Genomic DNA, 22,598 nt, shown 5'->3' with positions numbered 1-22,598 from the left:
AAGTATTATTTTTAATAACTCTGAAAGAGCAAATTTTAAGTTATTATATAGTTACACAGCCAGCCCAGTGGCTCTCCAGTGAATATAAATGATCATAACTATAGAATGCATTGTCCCCTGCTCTGCTTATAACCTGCAAGGCACAATGAACTGACAACCTGCCCCAGCCTAAGCAAAGCCAGCCCTTCAAAATATCATTTCTCAAACTGAATTTCTACAGAAGGGAAGTGTTCAGTAACTATTCCTAAGAAAAAGTATTCCATGTCCAAAGAATGGGAAATGCTTGATTAACAAAGTTTCTTTTACAGGAAAACTTTTCAGAGGTATGAAAATACTCAAGTCTCCAAAAAGGGAGCTCATCATTTTCTGAGATTTCCAACTAGCTGTTTTCTCATTTTCGATGATTAAAAAGCAATGCTTGGGCAGCCCCGGTAGCGCAGCAGTTCAGCACTGCCTGCACCCCAGGCTGTGATCCTGGAGACCTGGGATCAAGTCCCACGTCGGGCTCCCTGCATGGGGCCTGCTTCTCCCTCTGCCTGTGTCTCTGCCTCTCTCTCTCTCTCTCTCTCTCTCTCTCTTACTCATGAATAAATAAATAAAATCTTTAAAAAAAAAAAAAAAAAAGCCATGCTATCTAGAGAAAAATTAGTGGTAGTCTGGAGTGACTTGAAAACAAGAAAGAAAATCCTTTTGGGGGAAAGTCACATAACTCTGAACATTTACTAAAAATCATCAAATTGCACATTACAATGAGCCTGTTTCCTGCGTTAATTACACCTTAATAAAGTTGCTTTTTAAAAAAAGCACTACTTGGGCAGCCTGGGTGGCTCAGCAATTTAGGGCCGCCTTCAGCCCAGGACGTGATCCTGGAGACCTGGGATCCAGTTCCGCATCAGGCTGCCTGCAAGGAGCCTGCTTCTCCCTCTGCCTGTGTTTCTGCCTCTCTCTCTGTCTCTCATGAGTTAAATTTAAAAAAATCTTAAATAAATAAAAATAAAAATAGTACTACCAATTCAGGACAATTTCAGGCTAAATCCAGTTAAGACTTGAGGATTAGACAATACTGCATCAATATTAATTTCCTGATTTTGTTGAATGTACTGTTGTTAAATATGGAAATGTCTTTATTCTAGGAAATATACACTAAAGTGTTTAAGGGTTAAGGGACATCTGCAGCTTACTAGCAAAACATTTCAGAAGAAAACTATGAAGAAATAGAGAAGATAAAGCAAATTCGTCAAATGTTACCATTTGGGGACCCTTGGTGAAAGGCATTTGAGAATTCTTTCTACTATTTCTGCAACTTGTTTAAAGTTTGACTCATGCCAAGTAAGTGTTAAAAGTAGTATTAAGAGGTGCCTGGGTGGCTCAGTCAGTTAAGCATCATCTGCCTTCTACTAGGGTCATGATCCCTTTAGGTTGCCTGCTCAGCCTGCTTCTCTCTCCTGCCCCACTCATGCTCTCTAGCTATCTCTTATCTCTGCCTGCCTCTCTCTCTCAAATAAATAAAAAAATTTTTTAAGGCAGTATCAATTCTGGTGGTGTAAATATTATCTTCTTTTTCTTCTCTTAACGTTTCAAAAGTAAAAAAAGGGGGGGGGGCAAGAAAGAAAAAAACTATTCACCAACTTTAAGGGGGAAATCAGTTGATATCCTTTTAGAAATGGCAGTGGTAGTTGTCAGAAAAGACTACCAAAATTAAACAAAATACACAGAATGTTTTTGTAAGACAATGACTACTTTTGCTTCCAAAGGTACAAAATAGTTTAAATCATACGCAAACGAGAAAAGTACATAGCTAATTTATGACCCAAAAAGTTACTCGAAAATCCCAAACTTGTATTAGGTCTGAAGTATTACCAATGTTACAACAAACTCATTTTATTTTAAAAACATATTTAAAACCTTACGAAAGTGGAATAAAAAGATACCAAACCACAAAATAAAAAGTACTTAGCCCGAACTGTCATTAATATATGGTACCTATGCAACACTGGGGCAATAAAAACATTTTCTTCCTAAAAGTGTTTCCGAACCATACCAAAATAAATAGATAAATAAGGGGAAAACCCTACTTTGGGGATCCAAGATGCAAATTTGGTAACCTCAAGAAAATAATTTTTTTTTTTTAAGTTGGCTACCCATCATCCAGCGTGGAACCCAACGCAGCGCTTGAACTCATGACCCTGAGATCAAGACCTGAGCTGAGATCAAGAGTTGGACGCTCAGGGCACCTGGGTGGTTCAGTCGGTTAAGTGGTTAAACATTTGACTCTTGATTTTGGCTCAGGTCATGATCTCGGTGCCCAGAGGCTGAGACCCACGTCGGACTCCGTGTTCAACAGGAAGTCTGCTTGAGGTTTTTTTTCTCTCTCAAATAAGTTAATCAAAAGAAAGAAAAGCCCGACACATAACTAACTGAGCTGCCCAGGTGCCCCAAAAAGATGACTTATTTAACAAAAATATTAACATTTTAATTTACTTCTGTTTACAGAAAGTCTTTAGCATACATTATCTCACCAAATCTCCCAAATTACCTATTGCAGATATATTAATCTCCTTTTATAGATGAAGAAGCTAACTTCTCCAAGGGAACACAATATGTGGGTGGGGACTCCAAGGTCCTCATTATCCTAAAATTACCAAACCAAAGGCTGTTTTCACTGTTATCACAATAACATACCAAGAAGAAACTTAAGAGTTAACTTTTTTTTTTTTTTTTATTTATAGAAGTCTATTCACAATACACTGAATGAAACGTTAAGACTCCGGATTAGGCTCTTGCGCTTCACATTCTTAAATAACAAACAACATCAACGTGGACTAAACCCTACGTTACTTAGACATTGCACTAAGGATTTTACATGTTTTTCAAAGCCCGCAATCACAATAACCTATAAAGTGGATACTATTACAATCCTCAATTTACAGATGAAGAAAACCAAGACTCCAAGAAAAGTTAAATTAATTACAATAGTACACTATCGGCTTAAATCACGAGAAACCGATGACCCACACTGAATTATCTTTCAAGGCCTATGAATGTTTTTGGAAATCTTCTGAAAAATTAAAGTTCCCAACACAATATATAAAAATTGCTTATACTCTACTGCCAACCACCTAATTCACGGTACTTCATACTACGGCAGTCTGGGACAAGAGAAGTCCAATCTCTCGACTCTCCTTTTGGTCTGCTCCACTCTGCCCAGTGGAGGAAAATGGCTTTTCCATAGCAATATAAATCCACATTACATAACTTCATAATAATCTTCATACTCCTAGATCTACTTCGAAAAACGTTATTTATGAAGCACTGAAGACCGAAGAAGAGTAAGAAAGAAAGAACACATTTTAATGTGGAGGTTGGTCACCGCCTAGAATGAATGGGGGGGGAGGGGGATAGTTTACTGCAACCTCCAATGGAGTAAGGGGGGGGGGGGGGAAGGACCACACAGTATTCATCACAATCTCAAAAGAATGGTGGGGGAGGGTGCTTTAAAAAAAGAAAGAAAGAAAAAGGTGGGCATTAGTTGAATTCGGGGTTGGGAGTGGGGGAGTCCCCTCGGTGGCGGGCTCTGCATGACCCAAGAGGGAGGGAAAGAAATTCGGTAAACAGGCTGGGTGCTCGCCGGCTTGTACGCAGAGCCTGGGGCAAGAGCGTCCTAGGCCCGAAAAATCGACGGCAGCACCTCCGCCGAGCTCGGGTTAGAAAGGGGCCTTCCTCTGGGAAGGACTCCCAAGGGGCCGGACCATCATCGCGGGGCAAACGTGGGAGCCCAGAAGGGGCCGAGGCGATGCGCTCGGTGTGGCGGACCGCGGAAGGGAAAGGGAAAGTGGGCGACAATGCAAGGGAGAACAGCTCTGGCCCCCACGGGCCCCTGCTGGGCCCACCTGGATTTCCGAGGCCTTAGAGAAGTGCAGAAACCCAAGCCTCGCGCCCGTCCCCTCCCCCACCCCAACCTCCCTTCACCCCCAATCCCACCCGGGGCCCTCTCGCAGCCTCCCTGGCTTCCCTCCTGCCACCGAGGTACCCCGTTCTCCCCCGGTTCCCACACGCATTCAGGGGCGTGAACTCACCCTCCGCTGAGGAAACGGTACGATCTTCGCGGTCTTCGAGGCTCCAGGTTACGAGCGGGCGCCACCGGCTCGAGGTCTCTGCGCGCCGCTCGCCGGGAGCCGAGTCCCGAAGCGCCTCCACGCACAGGCCGCAAACACAGCCGCGCTGCGCGGGGAGCTTCTGGAGGTCTTCCTCTTGCCCGGCGTGCACTGCGGCCGCGGAGCGTAAAGAGGAGGAGCATAGAGAAGGACGCGTATAGATAGTCGCTCTTCTTTGGGTCTGAGTCACCGCGCAGCCGCGAAGAACCATAGAGAAGGGGCGCCTGGTGGGGACTAGAGAGGCTCGAGCTGTAAATGACGACCCACCCGGCCATGTTTGATTGGAGCTGATTGAATCTTATGACTAAGAGACGCCATCTTGAGGTCAAGGTTCCGCTGCGCGCGGAGTAGAGGCTGTTAGGGTAACTCCTCGCTTTTTGTAGTTTGGTGTCCCGGGGCTTACAGCCCTGTTTTGTGGCTCAGTGAGGTTCGGTGGACTGCAAACCGGGCCTCTCCCAGCACGTCGGCGGAAACGCCGCCTGCTGATCTTTCCTGGAAAACAGCTAAAAAACTGGGGAAGGGCGTGGTGGTTCCAAGTGCAGGCGCACACCCCTTGTGCGAGCTAGGCCAAAGAGGGGGCCGGACATCCTCCAAATACCTGAAACGGCCTGTAGACCGTTTTCACGCGACTTTCATTCTGTCATGTAGAGGTGCTGGAAAGAACGTCACTTACTGGGTCAACGGAAATAAAACTAGATCCATGCACATAAAGCAATCATGAATGATTCTTTGATGAACGTCATGGTCAACATCTTTTTTTTTTTTTTTTTTTTTTTTTAATAGGGAAACCTGGGTGGCTCAGTGGTTGAGCGTCTGCCTTTGTTTTGTGTGTGTGTGTTTTTGAAGATTTTATTTGTTCATGAGAGACACAGGCAGAGGGAGAAGCGGGCTCCATGCAGGGAGCCCGACGTGGGACTCGATCCTGGGTCTCCAGGGTCAAGCCCTGGGCCCAAGGCAGGCGCTCAACCGCTGAGCCACCCGGGCATCCCAGAGTGTCCACCTTTGGCTCAGGGTGTGATCCTGGGGTCCTGGGGTCAGGTCCCCCACATCGGGCTCTCTGCAGGGGACCTGCTTCTCCCTCTGCCTTTGTCTTTGCCTCTCTCTGTGTCTCTTATGAATAAATAAAATATTGCTAAAAATATCTTTTTTATAGGCCTTTGTTAACTCTTCTTTTTTTTTTTAATTTTTTAAAATTTTTTTATTGGAGTTCAATTTGCCAACATATAGTATAGCACCCAGTGCTCATCCTGCCAAGTGCCCCCCTCACTGCCCATCACCCAGTCACCCCAACCACCCCCCACCTCCCCTTCCACTACCCCTTGTTCCTTTCCCAGAGTTAGGTGTCTTTCATGTTTTGTCACCCTCACTGATATTTTCTCTCCTTTCCCTTCTATTCCCTTTCACTATCATTTATATTCCCCAAATGAATAAGACCATATAGTGTTTGTCCTTTTCCAATTGACTTACTTCACTCAGCATAATACCCTCCAGTTCCATCCCATTGAAGCAAATGGTGGGAATTTGTCGTTTCTGAAGGCTGTAACTCTTGCTTCTCAAAAAGCTTGTCATTTACTCAAGGTAAAGCTGTTGTTTCCCTGGGTGCCTGGTGCTGAGCTAAATGCTGGGAGTATGCAAGTAAAAGCAAATGAGAGTTTACCCTCCTTTGGAAAGAGCTGCAAGCACGTTGGAACAGATGACAAACTGAGGACTGTGTATAAAATTAAAACATACATACTGCCTTTCCTTACCTGCTTTTCCTTTTGAATTTTACTCTATAGTACTTATCATCACTTAGTGTATTGTGCATTTTTCTTGTTTATTTTATGATTTGTCTTTCCCTACCCTACTAGAATGTAAGGAGTGCAGGGATTGTCTTTTTTGTTCACCGCCAGATCCCAGTGTCTAGGCCTGGTACGTAGCAAATGTTCAATAAATATTTGTTTCTGTTTGGTGTGTGTGTGTGTGTGTGTGTTTAAAAATGTTGTTTATTTGAGAGAGAGCAAGTAAAAGAAAACATGAGCAGGGGGAGGGGTAAAGGGAGAGGGAGAAATAGTCTCCCCGCTGAGCAGGGTGCTCCATCCCTGGACCCTGGGATCATGACCTGAGCAGAAGAAGGCAGACGCCCAACCAACGGAGCCATCCAGGCGTGCCCCTCAATAAATATTTGTTGAATGAAAGAAATTGTGTATATGAGTACCAACATAATATAGAATACAGTGGGAGACCCATGGGAAAGACTATAAAATTACTATCATTTGTAAAATGTACATCCATCTGTATTTCTATTCACTAGGTTTTCTTACCATTAAGTAGGGCAAATAATATTTATTCCCCAGAGCTATCGCAAGAATTAAAGTAACTAATGCATGTGAAAGTACTTTGTTCAATAAAGCGTTAGTCAAACTCTAGTTACAGGGACGCCTGGGTGGCTGGCTCAGCGGTTGAGCATTTGCCCCACGCTCAGGGCGTGATTCTGGGTTCCTTGCAGGGAACCTGCTTCTCCCTCTGCCTGTGTCTCTGCCTCTCTGTCTCTGTCTCTGTGTCTTTCATGAATAAATAAGTCTAAAAAAAAAAAAAGCTCTAGTTACATTTTGCAAATAAAAAGATTCTGCCTTTTTTTTTCTTCTTCTTTTTTTTTTTTTACAGTTACAGGCTTGAGGGGCACCTGAGTGGCTCAGCGGGTTGAGCATCTGCCTTCCAAGATGGTCATGGTCTCAGGGTCCTGGGATCAAGCCTCATATAGGGCTCCCTGCTCAGCAGGGAGTCGGCTCCCCCCCCCCCGCTCCTCCCCCCTGCTTGTTCTCTCTCTCTCTCCAGATAATAAATAAATGAAACCTTTAAAAAAAAAAAAAAAAAAAACAATTACAAGCTTGGACAGAAATCCTTTGAGGTTACTCTGTATCCCCTTGTTTTGTTAGAAACATTGTATATAGGGCAGCCTGGGTGGCTCAGCGGTTTAGTGCCACCGCCTTTAGCCCAGGGCCTGATCCTGGAGTCCCTGGATGAGTCCCATGTCGGGCTCCCTGCATGGAGCCTGCTTCTCCCTCTGCCTTTGTCTCTGCCTGTCTCTCTCTCTCTGTCTGTCATGAATACATAAAATATTTAAAAAAGAAACATTGTATATAAATTCATGTATTACTTGTATAATAAAACCTTAGCTCTCTCAAGTAAGTTTGCTAACTTTTTTGTAGTAGACATTTGTTGCTTGCATTGACTGGGCATCCATTTCCCTACCTTCAATAATGGCACTCTGAATTTTTTTTTTAATTTTTTTTTATTATTATTCATTTATGATAGTCACACACAGAGAGAGAGAGAGGCAGAGACACAGGCAGAGGGAGAAGCAGGCTCCATGCACCGGGAGCCCGACGTGGGATTCGATCCTGATTCTCCAGGATCACGCCCTGGGCCAAAGGCAGGCGCCAAACCGCTGCGCCACCTAGGGATCCCGGCACTCTGAATTTCATAAAAGAAACCATCCTTCCATACTCTAGAACTTTGTAGTGCGGATATAAAGTCCCAACCAGAGCCAGGCCCTTTAGGACAGAGGTATAAAGCCATAATTCAATCACAGCCTGGCAATTGAGTATTTATGTTGTACCAAGCACTACTTAAGCATCTTGAAAATATTAGCAAATTTAAACCTCAAAACAACCCACCAAAGTAGGAATTATTGTGGTACAAATGAAGAAACTAAGGCTTAGAATGGTTAAATATGTTGCCCAGGGGCAACTGGGTGGCTCGTGGTTGATTGAGCGTCAGTCAGCCTTTGGCTCAGGATGTGATCCCCCGGGGGTCCTGGGATTGAGTCCTGAATCAGGCTCCCTGCAAGGAGCCTACTTCTCCATCTGCCTATGTCTCTATGTCTCTCATGAATAAATAAATGAAATCTTTTTTTAATGCAAAAAAGAAAAAAAAAAGAAAGATTATTTATTTGGAGGAGGAGGAGTAGAAGGAGAGGACAAAGAAAAGAGTGAAGCTCCAGTGGACTCCCTGCTGAGCAAAGAGCTTGAGATGGGGCTTCATTTCACAACTTGGAAACCATGACCTGCATGGAAATCACGAGTCAGACGCTTAACTGACTGACCCACTCAGGTGCCCCTAGAGTTATTCAATTTTCTTTTCTTTTTTTTTTTTTAAAGATTGTATTTATTTGAGAGAGAAAGAATAGCACAAGGGGGGTGGGGGCAGAGGGAGAGGGAGAAGCCGACTCCCTGATAAACAGGGAGTCAGATGTGGGGCTCTATTCCAGGACACTGAGATCATGACCTGAGCCAAAGGCAGACACTTAACCTACTGAGCCACCTCGGTGCCCCAGATTTATTCAATTTTCATTCATGGATGGGGCTAGGGTTTTTTGGTACATTAAATCAGTATGTAGAAATCTACCTAATTTTAAAGACTGGACTACCTCATTTTTTTTTTTAAGTTTATTTCTTTTCTCAGTAATCTCATAACCAACATGTAACTCAAAACTCACAACCCATAGATCAGGAGTCGCACACTCCTCCCACCAAGCCAGCCAGGTAACTTTTCAGGAGCAAGTAACAGAGGACCAACTCAAACTGGTTTAAACAGTAAGGAAATGTTTTGGCTCATCTAGCAGAGAGACTAGATAGGCTCCCTTTCAGGATTGGGTGATCCAGAGGCTCACTAATTTTATCAAGAGCAGGGTTCTTTCTGGGTTGCCTGGGTGACTCAGTCATTTGAGCGTGTGACTTTGGCTCAGGGTCCTGGGAATGGCCCATGTCAGGGCCCACACTCAGCGGAAAAACTGCTTCCACGTTTCTGCTTATCCCTCTCCCTCTGCCTCTCCGTCTGCTTAAGTGTAAGCACTCTTTCTTTCTTTCTCTCCCAAATATATAAATGAAATATTTTTTTAAAAAAGAAAGAACAAGGTTCTTCCTGTTTTGCTTTTTTCCTATCTCCTTGCTCTACTATCTACAATATGGGCCTTCTTTTTTTTTTTTTTATTTTTTTTTATTTATTTATGATAGTCACAGAGAGAGAAAGAGGGAGAGGCAGAGACATAGGCAGAGGGAGAAGCAGGCTCCATGCACCGAGAGCCCGATGTGGGATTCGATCCCGGGTCTCCAGGATCGCGCCCTGGGCCAAAGGCAGGCGCCAAACCGCTGCGCCACCCAGGGATCCCAAGGCCTTCTTTTTTTTTTGTAAGTTTTTTTATTCATTTTTTTTAAGATTTATTTATTTATTTATGATAGACACAGAGAGAAAGAGAGAGGTAGAGACACAGGAGGAGGGAGAAGCAGGCTCTAATGCCAGGAGCCTGACGTGGGACTCGATCCCGGGTCTCCAGGATCGCGTCCTGGGCCAAAGGCAGGCACTAAACTGCTGAGCCACCCAGGGATCCCCTTATTTTTATTTCTTTAGTAATCTCTGTACTCAATGTGGAGCTTAAGCACACAACCCCAAGATCAAGAGTTATACACTCTTCCACCTGACCCAGCCAGGCACCTCAATGTGGGCCTCATTCTTGGGCCAGCTCCCCCCAAGCTCATAGGATGGCTACATGGAGCCCACATGCTTTTGATTCAGAAGAGAAACTAAGTGGATTTCAGAAGCTCTCCCAGAAGATCAAGGAGGAACTTTCCACAAGCTCCAGGAATCTGAACTGAATGACATCCTAAACTAAGTTTCTTCTTGCTTGAAACAATCATTGACAAGATAGATGCAATTACCCTTGGAAAATCAGTCCTGTCCCTTGAGCTAAGAGTCAAGTCAGCTTTCCCTGAAACCCAAGGTCTGTGCCAGGTAAAGGTGATATTTAAACAAAATTAGAATTCTATTAGGAAAGAGGAAGAGAGAAATAGAAACTGAGAAGCCAGCCATAGTCCACTATATAGTTTAATTAATAATTTCCTTATTTATGGACATTTGCTTCCATTTTTGACATTTTTAATTTTAATTTTTCCTTTTTTTTTAAAGATTTTATTTATTTGTTTATGAGAGACACACAGAGAGGCAGAGACATAGGCATAGGGAGAAGCAGGCTCCATGCAAGGAGCCTGATGTGGGATTTGATCCCAGATCCTGGGATTACGCCCTGAGCCAAAGGCACTCAACCACTGAGCCACCCAGGCATCCCAGGAAGGTCCTTTTCTTACATTTATGTTTTAAAATGTTGGTTTTCCACATGCCTTCTTCTCCTTACTCTAAGTGATTCCACAGCTGACTCATTTACTCTTAGAGCTTCAAGAACTATCTATTCCCAGATCTATACCTATAGCCTAGATAACTTTAGTTCCCTTCTGTTATTGGCCAGCTACCTAAGAACTACATGCATTGGGATATTCCCTGGGAACGTCAAACCCAACATGGGCAAAACTACACCTATTATTGTCACCTTTGTTTTTATTTAAGTAAAAATCACATAAAACTCACCATTTTAAATATTTTTAAAATGTACAATTCTGTGGCTCTCAGTACATTCACAGTATTATGCAACAATCACCACTATCCAGGGCATTTTCATCATCCCAGATGGAAATTTCTTTTTTTTTTTTTAAGATTTTATTTATTTATTCATAGACACAGAGAGAAAGGCAGAGACACAGACAGAGGGAGAAGCAGGCTCCATGCAGGGAGCCCGATGTGGGACTCGATCCCGGGTCTCCAGGATCACACCCCAGGCCGCAAGCTGCGCCAAACCGCTGTGCCACCAGGGCTGCCCCCAAATGGAAATTTCATACACATTGGGGAGTCACTCCTTATGACCCACTGGCAACCACTGATCAGCTTTTGTCTTCATAGATTTGCCTATTCTGGGCACTTCCTATAAATGGAATCACAGAACATGTGGCCTTTGGTGTCTGGTTCTTTCATTCAGCATGTTTTCAAGGCTTATCCATTTTATGCCACATGACCGTATTTTATTCCTTTTTAGGCTGAATAATATGCTGTTGTATGAATATGCTACATTTTATTTATCCATTCATCAATAGATGGACATTTGGGTTGTATCTACCATGAATAATGGGACTATGTTCATTTGTGTACACATTTTTAAAAGATTTTATTTATTTATTTGAGAGAGAGAGAGCACACATGAGAGAGAGCAGGAGCTGGGAGGTGGGGCAGGGAGGAATAGAGGGAGAGGGAGAAGCAGACTCCTCCCTATTCAGGGAGCCCCACGAGGGACTTGATCTCAGGACCCTGGAACCATGACCTGAGCTGAAGGCAGATGCTTAACCACCTGAGCCACCCAGGCACCCCCATGTACAAGTTTTTTGTTAGAACATGTTCTCAATTCTCTTTGCTATATCGCTAGAAATAGAAGTGTGTGATCATATGGTAGTTCTATGTTTAACTTTTTAAGGAAATGCCAAACCATTTTCTATAGCAGCTGTACCATTTTACATTCCCACCAGCAAAGTTTGAGGATTCTATTTGTCTGCATCATTACCAACACTTGTTATTCTTTGGGGTTTTTGTTTGTTTTTTGTTTTTTTTACTAATTATACCTTTCCTCGTGGGTGTGAAGTATCTCATTAGGGTTTTAATTAGCTAAGGATTTTGAGTATCATGTGTTTTTTTGGCCATTTGTATATCTCCTTTGGAGAAATATCTATTTAAATACTTTTCCATAAATAAATAAATAAATAAATACATACATACATACATACATACATAGATACATACTTTTCCTGGGACACCTGGGTGGCTCAGTGGTTGAGAGTCTGTCTTTTGCTCAGGTTGTGATCCTGGGGTCCTGGAACTGATTCTGCATCAGGCTCCATGTAGGGAGCCTGCTTTTCCCTCTGCCTCTGTCTCTGCCTCTCTCTGTGTCTCTCATGAATAAACAAATAAAATCTTTAAAAAAATTATTTTCCCATTTTTAATTAGATTATTTGACTTTTTATTATGCCTTAAGAATTATTTATATATTCTGAATATTACCCCTGATCAGATACATGATTTGCAAATATTTTTTCCTGTTCTGTGGATTGCTTTTTCTCTCTCTTTATAGTGTCTCGATTCACAGAAGTTCTTAATTTCAGTGAAGTCCAATCTACCTATTTTTTTCTTTGCTTGTGCTTTTGGTGTCATATTTAAGAAACTGCTAAAAAAAAAAAAAAAAGAGAGAGAGACAGAGACAGAGAAACTGTTGCCTAATCTAAGGATTCTTAGACTGTTCAGGCCACTATAACAAATATACCCAAACACAGGGTTGCTTATACACAGCAGAAATTTAATCCTCACAGTTCTGAAGTCTGAAAGCCCGATATCAGGGGGCTAGCATGATCAGGTGAGGCTCCTCTTCTAGGTCACAGACTTACTGTATTCTCATACAGCAGAAAGAGCTGGGAGGTCTGTGAGATCTCTTTTATAAAAGACTAATCCCATTCACCAGAGCCCCCCCCCCCATAACCTAATGATCCCTCAAAGACCCCCCCACCTAATAATATCATCAACTTCAGGGGTTGGAATCTCAACATATGAGATTTGGAGGGATGTAAATACTCAGACCTTACCACAGGGCCATGAGGATTTATATCTATACTTTTTATAAAAGTTTTATACTGGGATCCCTGGGTGGTGCAGCGGTTTGGCGCCTGCCTTTGGCCCAGGGCCCGATCCTGAAGACCCGGGATCGGGTCCCACGTCGGGCTCCCGGTGCATGGAGCCTGAAGCACTCCCTCTGCCTGTGTCTCTGCCTCTCTCCCTCTCTCTGTGTGACTATCATAAATAAATAAAAATTTAAAAAAAAGTTTTATACTGTTAGCTTTTCTAGGTCTTGGATTGATTGAATTGATTTTGTATTGTTGCAACAGAAGGGTCCAAATTCAATCTTTTACATGTAAATATCCAGTTAACCCTGTACCAATTACTGAAAAGACTATTCTTGCTTTCTTTGAATAGTCTTGGAACTCTTGTCAAAAATCAATTGTCGGGATCCCTGGGTGGCGCAGCGGTTTGGCGCCTGCCTTTGGCCCAGGGCGTGATCCTGGAGACCCGGGATCGAATCCCGCATCGGGCTCCCGGTGCATGGAGCCTGCTTCTCCCTCTGCCTGTGTCTCTGCCTCTCTCTCTCTCTCTCTGTGACTATCATGAATAAATAAAATCTTTAAAAAAAAAATAACCATTTAAAAAAAAAAAATCAATTGTCCAGGAATCCCTGGGTGTCTCAGTGGTTTAGTGCGGGCCTTCTGACTGGGGCCTTATCCTGGAGACCTAGTGTCGAGTCCCGCATCAGGTTGCTTGCATGGAGTTGGCTTCTCCCTCTGCCTGTGTCTCTGCCTCTCTCTCTGTGTCTCTCATGGATAAATAAATAAAATCTTTAAAAATAAATCAATTGTCCATAAACGGATGGGTTTAATTTTTTTTTTTTTTTTTTTTAGGTTCAAGAGTGCTTTAATGGGGAGCACTCCCGGGTGAGGTTCCATGACTTGGAGAGGTGGCCTGAGTCAGGGAAGTCGCCAGATGGGTTTAATTATGGACTCTCAATTCTATTCCATTAATCTATATTTCTATCCTTACACCAGTGCCACATTGTTTTCATCACTATAGCTTTGTAATAAGTTTTTTTTTTTAAAGATTTTATTTATTTATTCATGAGAGACACAGAGAGAGGCAGAGACACAAGCAGAAGGAGAAGCAGGCTCCTGGCAAGGAGCCCGATGTGGGACTTGATCCCACATCCCGGGATCACGACCTGAGCTGAAGGCAGTTGCTTAACCACTGAGACACCCAGGCATCCTTGTAATAAGTTCTTTTTTTAAAAAAAATTTTTTTTTAGAAAATTTTATTTTATTAAAAGGTTTTATTTATTCATGAGACACACACAGAAAGAGAGAGAGAGAGGCAGAGACAGAGGCAGAAGCTGGCTCCATGAAGGAGCCTGATACGAGACTCGATTCCAGGTCTCCAAGATCACATGTGGGCTTGAAGGCGGAGCTAAACCGCCGAGCCACCCGAGCTGCCCAAGATTTTATTTATTTGTCATGAGAGACACACACACAGAAACAGAGACACAGAGACACAGGCAGAGGAAGAAGCAGGCTCCATGCAGGAAGCCTAATGTGGGACTGGATCCCAGGATCCCAGGATCCCAGGATCACGCCCTGATCCAAAGGCAGACGCTTAACCGCTGAGCCACCCTGGCATTCCTGTAATAAGTTTTAAAATCAGGAATGTGGGACGCCTGGGTGTCTCAGCAGTTGAGTGTCTGCCTTCGGCTCAGGGCATGATCCTGGAGTTCCAGGATCGAGTCCCACATCGGACTCCCTCCATGGAGCCTACTTTTCCCTCTGCCTCTCTTTATGTGTCTCTCATGAATAAACAAACAAACAAACAAATAAAAAGTAATCTTTTTTTTTAAATAATCTTAAAATAAAATAAAATAAAATAAAATCAGGAATGTGTGTCCTTCAAATTGTTTTCCTCAAAATTGTGTTCAAGATTGCTATTCAGGGTCCCTTGCAATTCCACATGAATTTTAGGATCAACTAACTGTCTATTTCTACACAGACACAAAACATAGTTAGGGGGGCACCCAGGTGGCTCAGTTGGTTGAGTGCTTGACTCTTGATTTTGGCTCAAGTCATGATCTCAGGATCATGAGCTCCAGCCCCACATTGGGCTATCCAGTCAGCAAGGAGTCTGAGATTCTCTCTCCCCCTCCTTCTCTGCCTCTGCCCCTACCCCTATTTGTGTGCATGCACTCACTCTCTCTTTCTCTCTCTCAAATACATAAATAGACAAATCTTTTAAAAAAGCAGCTGGAGGGCAGCCTGGGTGGCTCAGTGGTTTAGCACCTCCTTCAGCCCAGGGCCTGATCCTGGAGACCCGGGATCCAGTCCCACTTCAGGCTCCCTGCATGAAGCCTGCTTCTCCCTCTGCCTCTGTTTGTCTCTGTCTCTGTCTCTGTCGCTCTCTCTCATGAATAAATAAATAAAATCTTTAAATTTTTTTTTTAAATAATAAATTTCTCTCAATAATGGCTGTATGCAGGGAGCCTGAGATGGGGCTCCATTCCAGGACTCCAGGATCACGCCTGGGCTAAAGGTGGGGGCCAAACCGCTGAGCCACCAGGGCTGCCCTCATTTGTCTTTTTAAATTTATTTGAATAATGGAGCACCTGGGTGGCTCAGTGGTTGAGCGTCTGCCTTTGGCTCAGGGCATGATCCTACATGATCCCACATCAGGCTACCTGCATGGAGCCTGCCTCTCCCTCTGCCTGTGTTTCTGCCTCTCTCTTTCTGTGTCTCTCATGAATAAATAAACAAAATCTTTTAGAAAAGGGCAGCTCAAGTGGCTCAGCTGTTTAGCGCCACCTTCAGCCCAAGGTTTGAGCCTGGAGACTCGGGATCGAGTCCCAGGTCGGGATCCCTGCATGGAGTCGGCTTCTTCCTCTGCCTGTGTCTCTGCCTCTCTCTTTCTCTGTGTCTCATGAATAAATAAATAAAATCTTTTTAAAATTTAAAAAAAATAATAAATTTCTCTCAACAATGTTTTGTAGTTTTCAGCATATGAGTCTTGTATCTCCTTGGTTAACTTTATTCCTAAGTAGTTTATTCTTTTTGATGCTATTGGAAATGGAATTTTTTTTCTTCTGAAACCACAAAACTCCTAGAAGAAAGTATAGGTGGTAAGCTCCTTGACATCAGTCTTAGTAATGATTTTTTGAGGGTTTGACAACAAAAGCAAAGTCAGCAAAAGCAAAAATAAACAAGTGGTACTATATCAAAGTAAAAAGTTTTTGCACAGCTGAGGAAACCATCAACAAAATGAAAGGGCAATCTACTGAATAGGAGAAAATATTTGCAAATCATATATTTGGTAAGGGGTTAGTATCCAAAACTCATACAACTCGGGACACCAGCTGGATCAGTTGGTTAAGCGTCTGCCTTTGGCTCAGGTCATGAGATCCTGGGTTGGAGGTCCATGTAGGGCTTCCTGATCAGCAGGAGGTTTTCTTCTCCCTCTCCCTCTCTCTCTGTAATCTCTTTCACTCTCTCTCAATAAAATCTTTTTTAAAAAAAGAACTCATACCTGGGATGCCTGGGTGGTGCAGCGGTTTAGTGCCTGCCTTCCCCCAAGGGCATGATCCTAGAGTCCCAGGATCCAGTCCCACATTGGGCTCCCTGCATGGAGCCTGCTTCTCCCTCTGCCTGTGTCTCTGCCTCTCTCTCTCTGTGTCTCTCATGAATAAATAAATGAAATCTTTAAAAATAATAAATAATAAAATTAAAATTAAAAAATTAAAAAGAACTCATACAACCCAACAGAAAAATAGAATATTATTTTCATACAGTTGGCCAACAAATACATAAAAGGTATTCAACATTACTAATAATTAGGAAAATGCAAATTAAAACTGAAATGAGATGTCATCTCACACCTGTCAGAATGCCTAGTATCAAAAAGATAAGAAATAACAAGTGGTGGTAAGGATGTGGAAAAAAGGGAGCCCTCTTACACTGTTGCTTGGAAATGTAAATTGGTATAGCCATTATGGAAAACAGTATGGAGGCTCCCCCTAAAATTAAAAATAGAACTACCAATGGGCCTGGGTGGCTCAGTTGCTAAACATCTGACTCTTTATTTTGGGTCAGGTCATAATCTCAGGGTCATGAGATAGAGCCCTGTGTTGGGCTCTATGCTTAGCGCAGAGTTTGCTTGATGTTCTCTTTCTCTCCCTCTGCCTTTCCCCTCATTCATGCTCCTTAAATCAATCAATCAATCAATCAATCAATCAATCTACCATATCAACCATTAATTTCACTTCTGGATATTTATCTGAAGAAAATGAAAAAAAAAAACTAACTTGAAAAGGATATATGTACCCCCATGTTCACTGTAGCATTATTTACAATAGTCAAGATATGGAAACAACCTACATGTCCCTTAGTAGATCAACGGATAAAGAAAGGGTGGTATATATACACAATGGAATATTATTTACCTATAAACAATGAAATCTTGCCATTAGCAAAACATGGTTGGACCATGAAGGCATTATGCAAAGGGATTTTAAAAGACCATATAGGGGGATCCCTGGGTGGCACAGCGGTTTAGCGCCTGCCTTTGGCCCGGGGCGTGATCCTGGAGACCCAGGATCGAATCCCACGTCGGGCTCCCGGTGCATGGAGCCTGCTTCTCCCTCTGCCTGTGTCTCTGCCTCTCTCTCTCTCTCTGACTATCATAAATAAAAAATAAATAAAAAAATAATAAAAATTAAAATTAAAAAATTAAAAGACCGTATAGGGATCCCTGGGTGGCGCAGCAGTTTGGCGCCTGCCTTTGGCCCAGGGCACCATCCTGGAGACCCGGGATCGAATCCCCCACATCGGGCTCCCGGTGCATGGAGCCTGCTTCTCCCTCGGCCTATGTCTCTGCCTCTCTCTCTCTCTCTCTCTGTGACTATCATAAATAAATAAAAATTGAAAAAAAATATTAAAAAAAATAGAAGACCGTATAGTCTCACTTTTAGGTGGAATAAAAAAAAAAACTGTACAAAACTGATAGATAAAGAGAAGAGATTGGTGGTTACCTAAGGTGAAGGGGAGGAGGTGAAATGGGTGAAGGAAGTCAAAAAGTACAGATTTCCAGTTATAAAAAAAAAAATCCAGTTATAAATTAAATGTCATGAGGATATAATGTACTACATAATGACTACAGTTAATGTTAATACATTTGAAAGTTGCTAAGAGAGTAAATCTTAAAAATTCTTATGAGAAAGAAAGTTTTGTAACTATGTATGGTGACGGATATTAAACTAGACATATTGTATTGATCATTTCACTAGTATACATAAATATACAAGCACCTGATGTAAATATGTTACATGACAGTTGTATCTCCATAAAATAAAATAAGATGGAAAGTGTTCCCTACTCTTCTGTTTTCTAAAAGAATTTGTGGGGATCCCTGGGTGGCGCAGCGGTTTAGCGCCTGTCTTTGGCCCAGGGCGCGATCCTGGAGACTTGGAATCGAGTCCCACATCGGGCTCCCGGTGCATGGAGCCTGCTTCTCCCTCTGCCTATGTCTCTGCCTCTCTCTCTCTCTCTGTGACTATCATAAATAAATAAAATTAAAAAATAAAATAAAAGAATTTGTATAGAATTGTATTATTTTTTTTTCAATAAATGTTTAATAGAATTCACCAGCAAAGCCGTCTGTGCTTGGAATTGTCTTTCTTGGGATCCCTGGGTGGCACAGCAGTTTGGCGCCTGCCTTTGGCCCAGGGCGCGATCCTGGAGACCCGGGATCGAACCACACAGGCAGAGGGAGAAGCAGGCTCCACGCCGGGGGCCTGACTCGGGACTCAGTCCCTGGACCCCGGGATCGCGCCCTGGGCCAAAGGCAGGCGCCAAACCGCTGAGCCACCCAGGGATCCCCTTAGAAGGTTTTAAACTAAAATTCATCTTAAGAGAGCTATAGATCTGAGTTCTCCCTGAGAAATGTTCTCTTCCTTTGTATTTCCCCCTGTAAATTCTAGTCCTTATGATCTCTCCATACTCTGAACTATCTCTGTTTCTCTCTCTCTCTCTTTTTTTTTTTACCAAATATTTTTTTTTTATTTATTTATGATAGTTACAGAGAGAGAGAGGGAGGCAGAGACACAGGCAGAGGGAGAAGCAGGCTCCATGCACAGGGAGCCCGACGTGGGATTCGATCCCAGGTCTCCGGGATCGCCCTGGGCCAAAGGCAGGCGCCAAACCGCTGCGCCACGCAGGGATACCTGTTTCTCTCTTTTTTTAAGGCTTTATTTTTAAGTGATCTCTATACTCAATGTGCGGCTTGAACTCACAAGCTCAAGATCAAGAGTCAGATGCTTTACCAACTGAACCAACTAGGCACCCCTGAATATTCTCTGAGTGAAACTGCTAGGATCAGTTTGGGTTCTCATTCCTTCTCCCAAACTTCGAAACTCTCTCCAGGTAGTAACACTGTGGCAACCCACTATTGTAGGTCTCATCTTGTTTCTCTTTTTTCAGACATTAACGTCTTTTGCTGCTTGTTGTCTAAAAATCCTTGTTTTATATATTTTGTCTAGCTTTCTAGCTGCTTGATGTGGGTGGGTAGATCTGGTTCCTATTACCCCATCACAGCCAAAAGCAGGAGCCCGTCCATTGAATTTTTTTTTTTTTTTAAGATTTATTTATTTGAGATGGGCAAGGGGCCAGGAGACAGGGAGAGAGAGAATCTTAAGGGGACTCCCCACTGAGCACAGAGCATGACATAGGGCTCAATCCTACAACCCTGAGATCATTACCTGATCTGAAACCGAGTTGGATACTCAACCATCTGAGCCACCCAGGCACCCCAGAAAGCCCACTGAATTTTTAAGATTAATTTTTTTATTTTCTCCCTAAAAGTTCTGCCTCATTTTTTATTTTTTACAGATTCTTCCTAGTTTTATCAAATAATTCAATAATTTCTCTATATATGATTAATATATTTGATATGACAACAGCTCAGAATCTCAGAGGTAAACATATCTCACTGTTTGCTGATTCTTATGGAACGGGCTTGTTTTAATCTAAGTTTATCTGTGACAATATTTAGGAGTTTGGGTTGAAGATGTTTTCTTCCAGAAAGGGTTTTCATATACATTGGCTTTGGGCCCCAGTGCACTCACTACTAGCCTGGGATCACCGCAATTCAAACTCAGACCCTCATGGGGGTAAAACTATGTTTACAAATTCTTAGTTAATGGGCAGCCCAGGTGGCTCAGTGGTTTAGCACCTGCCTTTGGCCCAGGGCATGATCCTAGAGTCCCAGGATTGAGTCCCACATCAGGCTCCCTGGATGGAGCCTGCTTCTCCCTCTGACTGTGTTGTGTCTCTGCCTCTCTCTCTGTGTCTCTCAAAAAAAAAAAAAAAAAAAAAAAAAAAAAACAACTAAATTATTGGTTAAAACTATGATTATCACTATTATTAGCAGTAGCATTATCATTATTATAGTATAGTCTACTGGATTCACACAAACAAAGACAGGTTTCTTTTTTGTTCCTTTTGCTGGTGGCAATTTTTTTTTCTAGCTCACCCTTTCACTCAGCCTGTTGAGGCTCTAAAATCTTTTTTTCAGAGGCTTTCTTTTATTGCCCAAGACTTAGTCTCCTATTTTCCTACATCATTACTAGTTATCATGACTCTAGGATAGGCCCCTTGGGCTTCCCCACAAATTTACCACTCTGGAATTTTATATTTCATTTTTTAAAAACACTTGGGGATTCCTCTTCCCTTCTCCCCAGTTTAGTACTGCATTTAAATGTATATTAGTGTAGGGCAGCTTGGGTGGGGCTCAGCGGTTTAGCGCTGCCTTCAGCCCAGGGTGTGATCCTGGAGGTGCGGGTCTCGATCCCCGCGTTTTAAAATCTTTTAAAAAATGTATATTAGTGTAGTTTATCCAATATCTGAGTATTTTGCTACATAAGCCTTTTTAGAATATCAAGTCAGGCATACTTTTTTTTTTTTTTTAAGATTTTATTTATGTATTCGTGAGAGACACAGAGAGAGAGGCAGAGACATAGGCAGAGGGGGAAGCAGAAGCAGGCTCCCCACAGGAAGCCCAGTATGGGACTTGATCCTAGGACTCTGGGATCATGCCCAAGTCAGGCACACTCTTAATTTTTTTTTTTTTTAATTTTTATTTATTTATGATAGTCACAGAGAGAGAGAGAGGCAGAGACACAGGCAGAGGGAGAAGCAGGCTCCATGCACCGGGAGCCCGACGTGGGATTCGATCCCAGGTCTCCAGGATCGGCCCCGGGCCAAAGGCAGACGCCAAACCGTTGCGCCACCCAGGGATCCCGAGGCACACTCTTAAAAATGGAAGCCTCATTATAAATTCCAAATTATTCCATTTATTTATTCATTTATAATTGATTTGTTTGTTTGTTTGTTTATTCTATTGTTCTGGATTCATGGTCCTTGGTCAGCCCACAACAAATGTTTCATTGATGCTTACACAACAGGTATATCTCCAAATTTAGGAAAGACATTATAACTAATAGGGCAAACTCAGTAACAACTGCCACTCTATTCATTGTTTTTGGATGTCAATTCCAAATTCCCTGGGCAGTTTGTGATTGGCACAACTAGGGATCAGACTGATAGAACTAGTGTGATGGTCAGGGCCCACCTCTGAGGATTGATGTGAGTGACCATCTTCAGAGAAAGAGAAAGTAATTATTGATCTAGAAGATATTTTCAAAGATATCTATTTTTGCCTTCTCTACCTGCCATAGAGTTTCTTTTTTTTTTTTTTTTAATTTTTATTTATTTATGATAGTCACAGAGAGAGAGAGAGAGGCAGAGACACAGGCAGAGGGAGAAGCAGGCTCCATGCAGGGAGCCCGACGTGGGATTCGATCCCGGGTCTTCAGGATCGCGCCCTGGGCCAAAGGCAGGCGCCAAACCGCTGCGCCACCCAGGGATCCCTGCCATAGAGTTTCAAAAAAGTTAATAATTCCAAATGCCGTATAACTGGTTTAGCCTTAGCAGTAGAAATAACAGGCAGTGTGTGAATGCTGACTGAATTCCTATGTTGAAAACAACTTTGGGCCATATTTTCTTTTCTCAATTCATGGTATGGTTACCACAGAAAGGAAAGCTTTCATTCGATGAGATTTTTTTTTTCTTTTAGATGTTTTCTCTTTTATGAATTATTTTTGGTATCATGTCTAAGAACTCTTTACCAAGCCTAGGTCTTGGATTTTCTCATGTTTTCTTTTGAAAGCCTATTACCTAGGACACCTGGGTGGCTCAGTGGTTGGGAGTTGGCCTTTGGCCCAGGGTGTGATCCTGGAATCCTGGGATTGAATCCCACATCGGGCTCCCTGTGTGGACCCTGCTTCTCCCTCTGCCTGTGTCTCTGCTTCAATCTCTCTCTCTGTGTCTCTCATGAATAAATAAAAAAATCTTAAGAAAAAAAAAAAAAGAAATCCTATTACCTTTATTTATTATTTATTTATTTATTTAAAAAAATTTTTTTTCCTATTACCTTTAAATCTATGATCAGTTCTGAAGTGGTATTTTTCCTGAAGACTTTATTTTTATTTATTTAATTTTTAAAGATTTATTTATTTATTTATTTATGATAGAGAGAGAGAGAGGCAGAGACACAGGAGGAGGGAGAAGCAGGCTCCATGCTGGGAGCCTGACGCAGGACTCGTTCCAGGACTCCAGGATCATGCCCTGGGCCAAAGGCAGGTGCTAAACCGCTGAGCCACCCAGGGATCCCCAAGACTTTATTTTTAAATAATCTCTATATCCAATATAGGGCTTGAACTTACAACCCTGAGATCAAAAGTTGCATGCTTCCCCCACTGAGCCAGCCTGGCATCCCCAGTTTTTAATTAACTTTTGTGTAATTACATATGAGGTTCAGGTTCAGGTTAATTTTTTTTCCCTATTTTTTGTCCAAGTGCTCCAGCACCATCCTTCCTCTAGGATATAGGAAAGACTATACTTCCTG

The 22,598-nt window shown here is 42.6% G+C and overlaps 1 protein-coding gene across 3 annotated transcripts in view; it reads right to left on the bottom strand.

Moving 5' to 3' along the window:
- The window catches only part of RBM25 (RNA binding motif protein 25), a 52,642-nt gene extending 48,374 nt beyond the window's left edge, over window positions 1-4,268 (bottom strand). For 2 of the 3 annotated variants that reach the window (XM_077909892.1, XM_077909893.1), the window contains exon 1: window positions 4,077-4,266. The gene's annotated coding sequence lies outside the window, so the exon portion shown is untranslated. Of the gene's footprint in view, window positions 1-4,076 lie in introns of all 3 variants that reach the window. The other variant, XM_077909894.1, reaches the window with a different exon arrangement.
- Window positions 4,269-22,598: the final 18,330 nt, after the last annotated feature.

The sequence above is a fragment of the Canis aureus genome, chromosome 9 (genome assembly GCF_053574225.1).
Source record: "Canis aureus isolate CA01 chromosome 9, VMU_Caureus_v.1.0, whole genome shotgun sequence".
NCBI lineage: Eukaryota > Metazoa > Chordata > Mammalia > Carnivora > Canidae > Canis > Canis aureus.
Note: the sequence above shows the minus strand (reverse complement) of the source record. Positions and strands in the feature narration are given on the sequence as shown.